Raw genomic sequence first — 8925 nt, 5'->3', positions numbered from 1 at the left:
TTCATCCTCTTTCTTTCCTCTCTCCCTAAAGGATAAGCCCTTTTTTGAGACATTGTTCTGCTTGCTTATCTTCTACCAGAGCTTTGGACGTTTGGATGCACTCTGCACACTGCAAGGCAGTTCATTTTACCCGTGAAGTGTGCGTGACCTATCGCGATCACCAGGGGCCCCCCTAAGAGTACACTACTGCTGGCGTTCTCACTAAAACCAGGAAGATCACATCACCCAGGTCTAAAGTCCTTCCACTGACTCCTTGTAGCTCAGAGAATAAACTTTAAAATACTGTTACTAATTTATAAATCACCACAATACATTAAAGATCTGCTGATGTTGTACCAACCTTCCAGACCTCTCAGATCTTCTGGTTCTGGTCTGATCTGAATCCCCAGAACCAGAACCAAACAAGGAGAAGCAGCATTCAGCTTCTATGCACCACAAATCTGGAACAAACTTCCAGAAAACTGCAAAACAGTTGAAACACTGAGTACCTTTTAATCTAGACTAAAAGTTGCTTTTGAAACATAATCAATTAAACATTAATCAACATTCTCACATGTAATGGTGGAACTTGACAAAATATAATGTGTAAATTGCTGACTGTGTGTTCTTTAACTTTCTACGTTTGTGTTTTTATGATGTAAAACACTTTGAACTGCCTTGCTGCTGAAATATGCTACAAAAAAATTTGATTGATAAGATCAAAGTGATCTTAGGACCATAACATGTTAAGACCGAGGTCAGGACACTTCCTGGCCTGGTCACCCCTTTCTGGGGGGCCAATGCTTAGTGAAGATATGATTTTTGATAAACTCTCTTAAGACCAGAATTATGTAAAGGTCAAATGGAATAGTTTTTATATTTATTTCAGAACAATGTGTAATTAGTAACTGTCTTTCTAAAATATACCTCAATAGTTATATTGAGGTATAACTATTGAGTATAGCGTTTTTTTCTCTGTTTAAAAAACCAAGAAAACCCATATCTATGCCTGTCAGGTAATGAGACGTAAAGCGTTGTTCCTCTGTGAAACACATTACAGTCAACTGAATCTACAGTAAAATTAACTAAAAATGATTCCAATGCTGGTCAGCTCCAGCTCCAGATGAGTTTAGCAGGGGGGCAAAATGAATCTACGTAGCTGAACACAGACAACATCAGTAGCCTACAGGCTACTTGTTAACAAGCTTAAGGTTCTGTATTGATATTAGCTAGTCATCTTTACCTAACATCACCTGCATCCAACAGCTTCACTCAACTCAGTTGGTTAGTTTGGAGGAAAAATTGTGCAAAGTTCTTTGCGTTTTGCTGGTTTGCTGCCGTGATTCTAGTGTATCAAATGGACACAGGAATAACAGAGAGTTGGCCATTCTAAGGCAAAAACAACAAACAGCTTCCAGTCCAGGCGGGGGGGTGAGGGGGGGCGGTGCATGGCTGATTCTGTGGGGGGGGGGGCAATGTCCCCAATGCCCGCCCATGCCGCCGGGCCTGGTCCTACTGCAGCTCTTAGTATCATGTTCTTTCTTGTGTGCTTTTATTTTGCTGGGTCAGTACCGGATATGGGGAGGTGTGTGTGTGTGTGAGTCTTGACTGTGTTGAACGGATCCAAAGTATCAGCGCAGAAATAGCCACAACAGCAGGTCGCTTCTTCCCTGTGAGAGCCGGGGGGTTCACGAACCTGGAGCTGGGAGTAGAGATTGCGCCGCAACTCTTCAGCCTAATTGTATTTCTTGTCTTTTCTTTGGCGGCGGCGGTTCCGAAATAGGACCAGGTGACATATAGGACACGGAGGGGAAAGTCTCCCAGAGTATTAGGACAGCTTTCAGTTTCCCCGCTCACTTGAACATGGCTTCAACCACCTGCACCAGGTTCACTGATGAGTACCAACTGTACGAGGAGCTGGGAAAGTAAGTTCTGTTCATTATTTTGGTGGTACAGTACAATGTTCTACCGGAGTCCACCTATGGAAGCAGGACGCCTCGCTAAATCTCGGTTTAGAGTCTCTTAAGGTGTTGGGGACACTCCTAACTCGGCTTTATTCTAGTTCACGTAATCAAAGGAGGACTTTTGAATCTGACGTTTCTGTTCCGATTCTGGAACGTGAACACGTTAGAGCTGTGAACGGGTTGAGCTGACCTGATTGCGGCCACTCAGGTGTTTGAATCAGGACAGAACTGGAGCTGCTGGTCGCTCCAGGAGGGCGTGGTTCTCCAGTCTCTGCCCTTTGCATCAGACGCTCCTGTTGCCTGGGGTGAGAGGTCACTTTCTAAGGAACTGCTTATTGTTTCGCTTTGTCTTCAGGATTGCGATTCAGTAGGTTTGGAATTCACGATGAAAATTAATATATGAACAGCTTGCATGGATAGAAGTTTGAAAGTTTAACTCACAAAGTGCAACTAAAAAACACTTTTGTATGCTATTTTATCTCGCTGTTGCACTAACCTTGGCAGAACTGCCTCCCAAACTGCTGCAGGCTTGCGAGGCTAGAGACTTAATTCAGTTTAGAGAGGTCCAGAAATTCTTATTTGAAATTATTATATTATTATAGTTGGTAGAGCTGTTGCCTTGCAGCAAGAAGGTTCTGGGTTTGATTCCCGGCCCCAGTCTTTCTGCATGGAGTTTGCATGTTCTCCCTGTACATGGTGGGTTTTCTCCGGGTACTCCGGCTTCCTCCCACAGTCCAAAAACATGACTGTCAAGTCAATCTCTAAAGTTTCCCTAGGTGTGTGTGACAGTTTGTCCTGTCTCTGTGTTGCCCTGCGATGGACTGGCAACCAGGGTGTACCCTGCCTCTTGCCCAGAAGGTTCGCTGGAGATAGGCACCCCACTAGGGACAAGGGTGTACAGAAAATGGATGGATGGGTATTATTATACTGTAAAATTTACGGAAAAATTGTAATCATGGAAGAGGGCAGGACAAGGGATAAAATATGGTAGTTTACCAGCCAAAACGGGAGACAGTATGCAGACAACTGAACAAGACACCGAGCACAACTTCCATCTTCACGAAATGTAAACAAAAATGGAGTGGCATCAGATTTTAGTGTTTGTAGCTTGAAGCAGTGGTGGTCCTGGTTTGTGTGGCGCCTTGGTGAACCACCCTTCCCACCATGAGGGTGTGGCCCTTAAACACCTAAGACACTCCCCAACAAAGTTGTTGATGGGGCTTGGAGGGTGGGGGGCCCTGGGCACTTGCCCATGTCACCCATATTAGAAACCTCAACTTCCACAAAACATTTCCCCTGCTAACGCTACAACCACATGTTTGTTTTTGGTTATATTTGCCCAAAATGCCCTGATGTATAGTCCACTTGGTGGCCTATGGGAGGCTTGGGACACACAGGTCCAAAGTGCACCAGAGATCAGGGTGAACCATAGTTCACTTTAGGTTTGTAGGTGGACCAGAAGTTGCTTTTTTGGCCAGAGTTGCAGATTTCTGCCCAGGCCCCTCTTGAAAATGAGATCTGGATCTCGATGGTTAAATAAAGGGAAAAAAGGAGAGTTTGACTATGCATTCACACTTCCTCAAACAAAGGTGGTGTTTGCCTCTTTTTAGGCAAATAAGCTTGAGTTGCAGATTAAACACAGCTGGTGTGATGGACCCCAATATTGTGATTATATTAGGGCTGAAACGATTCCAGGACCTTGATTATTAAAATTCCTCAAGGAAAATTGATCTGCCTCGAAGCTTCGTTATATTATGTTTTATTATTTAGTGCACTGTATTTGTGAGCCTCTCTCTTTATTATTACATTGAACAACAACATAATTTTTGTATCTTTTCTTCAGTTTAACTTAGAAAGTGAGCTTTTATTGTTACAAGTTAATTTTCTAAACTACAGAAAAGTTATTGTTAGGGAAGTTCAAATGTGAAAAATTGGACTGATGGCAACACTGCTGTTATGTTAGATTTACCAATGTTTTATTTTGTCTTTTTTTATCCGATTACCCTATTAATCGTAAGAATAATCAATAGATTACTTGATTACTAAAATATTCATTTACGACAGCCCTGGATTATATGTTGCGCAGCCCTAAACGCATATGCTGCTTGCAACTTTGTAAAACCTTATTTTCCGTGATATATTGAACCCCTGGTATTCGCGGTGGTTAGAGACCATAGTTGCCCTCAAATAGCTAAAATCTGCAGATACTTGAGACCTTTGAAAACAATTATTTCTGCATATTTTAATGAAATCCCAAATATACTTTAATATGCACACATTTATAAGTTGAATTGTTTTCAGGGATGGGATTAGATTAGTTCATGTCTGTGTTTATGGAAGTTGGTCTTATAATTAAGTTTGTGTGTCTTTTAAAGATGCAGAATTTTTCTTGAATCATATAACATGAGTAAAATTTGCCATAATGAAAGCTCCTTAAACATGTTGTATGTAATTGTAAAGTGTTTTGGTTCTACTACAGAAGCCAATATCCATGTTTTTTTTGGTTTTTTTTATTGCCACTCTTTGGGGTACAGCCAATTGGCCAAACCTGTATTGGCCGCTATGAAAATGCCAGCCAATAGTGTTTCAAGTAGCACTGCAACTTTGTGTTTTTATTTATCTGACATGAGCTATATGAAAAAAATCGTCAAAATCCATAAATACTGAACCGCAAACAGGCCGAGTCCACTGTCTAATAGTAACCGGTTCAAGCCTACTTCACATTATTATTCAGTTATTTGTCTAATTTCTTTGGGAAAAGTATTAGTTTTAATAAATATATTTTGAAATTGATTGGAATAAAACTGAGGACTGCCACAGCGCAGTAGATCTGATTGTTTCTGTTTTAGCCTGTTTTCTAGGTTTTTGTTAGTCCCTTTTTTGCTCAAAGGTTTTTAATTTGTGTCATGTGGTTGCTACTTTATTGTACTGATGTAGTCAGTGATGGATTACTATAATGCAGTATTAACCCATCAGCTATTCACCAGCGCTAAATGCAATCTTTCAGGAACTTGTTTCCATAGAATTCCAGAAAACAAGGAAGCGCCTGTCCATGTGAGTTCAGAGCATGCAGCAAATGTTTGATCTCACAACTTCTGACCAGCAACACTTTGTGTCCTGTAGGGGAGCTTTCTCTGTTGTCAAGAGGTGCATGAAGATTTCCACGGGACATGAGTATGCTGCCAAAATCATCAACACCAAGAAGCTGTCTGCCCGGGGTAAGAAACTAGCATCTGAGGAGAAGTCCTCAGGCACCGCGTCTCAGCGGGAAGACGTTTTAGCAGCGTCACCCCTCAGAACAACTTCCTCTTTGCAGCCACAGGCTTTCTCACGCCTCTGCAGCCTCATCATGTCTGTAGCAGCAGAAAGTCAATGCAGCTGCAGTCTAACCACAGCTCACTCCCTTCAGCTGTAAATTCACTTTTCTTTTCCTTTTTTAAACTTCCCCTGCCTTCATCCACAGCAACAGGTCGAGCTTTGTGTGACTCATTCTTCAAATAGTGTCTGACTCACGCAGATGCCAGCGGTAGCGGCTGGCAGAACAGTGGAGTGGTTTGTTTCTCTTGCGGCGAGCGTCTGTTCACAGCATTTCCCTTTTTTTATCTTGATAATTAGGTGTGCAGCATGGGCCGGCGCTCCCTGCTGTCTGAGTGTTGCACTGCTGACTGATACCTGCTGCAGACCCTCACACAGAGAGGAACTGGCTCAGTAGGCACATGCTGGCTTTAGTGTGCAGAGAGTCTCAAAGGAGCAGGGGATTTCCTCCCACCATTAGCAGCTGCATGACGAAGAGCAAAATATTTGATTCATGCGGTTGGGCTGAGAAGAGCTGAACCATCTCGTAGTAAACTTGGAGGGGAAATCTGATCTGTGCTGGTTGCCATGGCTGTTTCCATCCATCTTGTGGTCCAATGGTTGGCTCGCTGAGCTGATGGTAGCTGATGGGGACAAGTTAGAGGAACTGTGCAAAACCACCAGACCTGCTTTTGCAGTAATCTTGGGCGGTCTTAGAAACCTGGTTTGGGTCGGAACTGAGAATAGTTTGTGTTTTCCATTCTTTTCTGTAAAATGGATACAGTACAATGACTAAAAGCTGATGTTTTACCTCCCGCACTTGCTGTAGGTGGACTCATTGTGGAGAAATGGAGAATCATGTAGCTTTTTCACAGATGAGCAATGTTAGATGTCAGAGCAAAAAGTGTGCACTAACTTGTGGCTTTTTAGGGTGCATTCACACCAACCATGTTCGGTCCGTTTTAATCCAACTCCAGTTTGTTGGCCTGGTATGAGGTGTGAATGCATAATCACACTATCAAGTGGGCCACATGGTTTCCCCCAGAAAACTTGCTCAGTCCAGTAGTCGGGGCGCAGAGGGGGCCTACCGTGTTTTTGTATTAAAAGATGTTAAGTAGACAGAAAAAGTAACAGGAAAACTTTGCTAGTAAAATGTGATTTAAACTCACAGCTAGTCTGAAAATAATAAATAAAAAAATACAATTAAAATGAATATCAATTATTTGCACTTCTGTTTAATCCAAATTAAGTCAGCGGCTCCATCGGCCCCCCCAGGCCTTCAGGGGCCCTTAAATGTTAATATTTTAACACAGACCACAGATATATAAATGTAACATTTGTTTATTGGAAATATCAATGCTGCTAAATTTGATTTAATGGTTTCAGCATACATAAAATAAAATATTTTAAATTGTTTAACTTTTAAATCTAAGATTTTAAGGAGCTGGCAANGTTACTTTGTAAAAATTCAAAGAACAATCTTTGTAGATTGTTTTGTTACCATAGCTGCAATCTGATGCTGTGAGTTTAGTTTTTGAATTTCAGCTCTATTTGTTCAGAAATACAAATGAATAAACTGCAATTATAACTTATTGCTTTTTATGTTGGCCAATTAAACTATTCCCCGTCTCCCAGATTTCACTAAATCTAACACAGAAGCTGTTAGAGGTGCTGATGACTTTAGCAGCAAGAGGGGCCCCCAAGTCAAATTCTGTTCAAGGCCTCATACAGCCTTGGACCGGCCCTGTATGATGAGTTAAATCTCTCCCGGCTTTACATGCAAAAACTTATCTTTTAGGAATAAATTTGCTCCGCTAGAGCAACAGAGACGCTTACAATCCGGTTCAAATTAATAAAAAAATAAAAATGTTATTATTTGGATTATTCATTTTTCTAATAACAAAAACAAGCAACGTTTGGCCTGGCGAGGGGGCTAGCATAAAGCATGGCGGGCTGTCAGGCTTATAACACACTGGTTGGATCTTCCATCACGTCTGTGTTGCAGCGAGTTTGAAACGTTCCAATTGTCCCATCTCTTAAGAGGAGGAACAAAAGCTAAAAACTGGAGAAGTCGCACTGCTTACTCAAATGGTGAACTAAAGTAGTAACATTGTGATTAAAGTAATATGTTGGATTTAATTCAGCCTCGGGGTTCTGATGAACTAGTTCTGATTTCTGCTCCAGATGCGAACCAGGAGGACGTTGTGACGTTCAGACCCCAGCAGGCAAAGTGCCCATAACTTAAGTGGAGACGTTTAATTTATTATAAGTTATTGAGGCCACAGTTAGTGGGGTTTGTCACCACGGAGAAAAAGTTGTTTGTGTTCATCTGCTTTATGTGTGATGGAATCTGGATTTGTGTGCAGCTTGCTGAATGTTAATTAAACCGCATAAAAATTAAATGCAATTGAATAGCCTATGTCGATATCAATTTTAATTTGACGGGTAAAAATGGAATATGACGGGGGGTTTTGTGCTGTCAGCTAAAATGACAGCACAAAATGATCATCTAGCACAATCTCTGACTGTGATATGTAATTTTTTTTTTTCTTCCATATTTTTCTCCCAGCACTACATGACCGAAGTCAATAACCCATCTGGATCATTTGTCATGCAAAACAACATCCCTGAAATCATTGGCAGTTTAAGTGAAACGCTGTCCAGATGTTGTGGCTGTGGATCTTGTGTTCGGTGGCAAGACAGGCTGGCAGGAAGGGAAAACTAGGCCAGTGATTAACAGACAGTGATTCTTGGACTCAGTGGAGTGGAAATGATCACTTCACAAACCCACACTGATGTGGAAAAGCTTGCTCAGGCTTTAGGGGCAGCCATTCTGTCGTTTCAACTTCTGGAAAATACCCGGGGCTCCAGCTGTACACGGTGCAATGCTCATTACCATGGAAACAAATAAAAAATGGAGAGCCAAATATAGTCTGTGGTGAAAGAATGAAGCTGAACTGTACTTTATTACTGCAGTTTTTTGCACGTGTGGAGAGATCACTTACCTAAAGGATGACCAGATTACATTCAGTGTTAAATGGGCTTTTTTGGACAAAGTTTATCCTGGGTAATGTGCAGTATGCTCACTGTACTGCACTGTTCACTCACAGAAAGCAGCCACCCTTGCAATCAAAGACTTGAAATAAGTTGTGTGTTGGAAGTCAGCCTGGCTGCTGCTGTCAGCAGCTCAATAAGCCACTTAACCAATACACTGCTAGGACCAGACATGAAGCAGGAGTCAAGATGGGATATCTGGTATCATATGAGCATGAATGTAAAACAAAGCAGGGCCATGAGCAGTTTGTACACAGAATTATCCAAATCTCCTCCCTCTGCTCCTGGCTGACACATTTGATTCCTACTGAGCTAGACCTTGTATGTTGCCTCCACAATAAAAGCAGAAGCATTGGCTTTCTTTCCATCCAATTATAATGGAAATGTTGAGGAAACTTTTGAAATATTGCTGAAAAAAGAGAACTCGAATTAGGCATGTTTCCATCAACTGGCTTGGAGCGAGTCAACCAAGTTACGCAACTAAAACGTTACATCTGGATGTTTTAGGAGAATGTTACAATATTCAAAAGAATATTCACTGAACTCCAGTCCAGAATTGCACAGCATTCTGGGAGATGTAGGCATAGGAAAGGCTTTTGCTGTTTACTTAAGCAAGGTTGGTGGCATCGACTAA

At 41.7% G+C, this 8925-nt stretch overlaps 1 long non-coding RNA gene across 1 annotated transcript; it reads left to right on the top strand.

Moving 5' to 3' along the window:
• The first annotated feature begins 1551 nt into the window (after positions 1-1551).
• Positions 1552-8188, top strand: LOC106934557 (uncharacterized). The gene is made up of 3 exons (XR_001421722.1): positions 1552-1904; positions 5067-5161; positions 7807-8188. It is a non-coding gene; the product is annotated as an uncharacterized LOC106934557 (long non-coding RNA).
• Positions 8189-8925: the final 737 nt, after the last annotated feature.

This window comes from Poecilia latipinna, unplaced genomic scaffold, assembly GCF_001443285.1.
Source record: "Poecilia latipinna isolate Pla-1442-1.1 unplaced genomic scaffold, P_latipinna-1.0 Scaffold1825, whole genome shotgun sequence".
NCBI lineage: Eukaryota > Metazoa > Chordata > Actinopteri > Cyprinodontiformes > Poeciliidae > Poecilia > Poecilia latipinna.
This window is presented reverse-complemented; position numbering and strand designations above follow the sequence as displayed.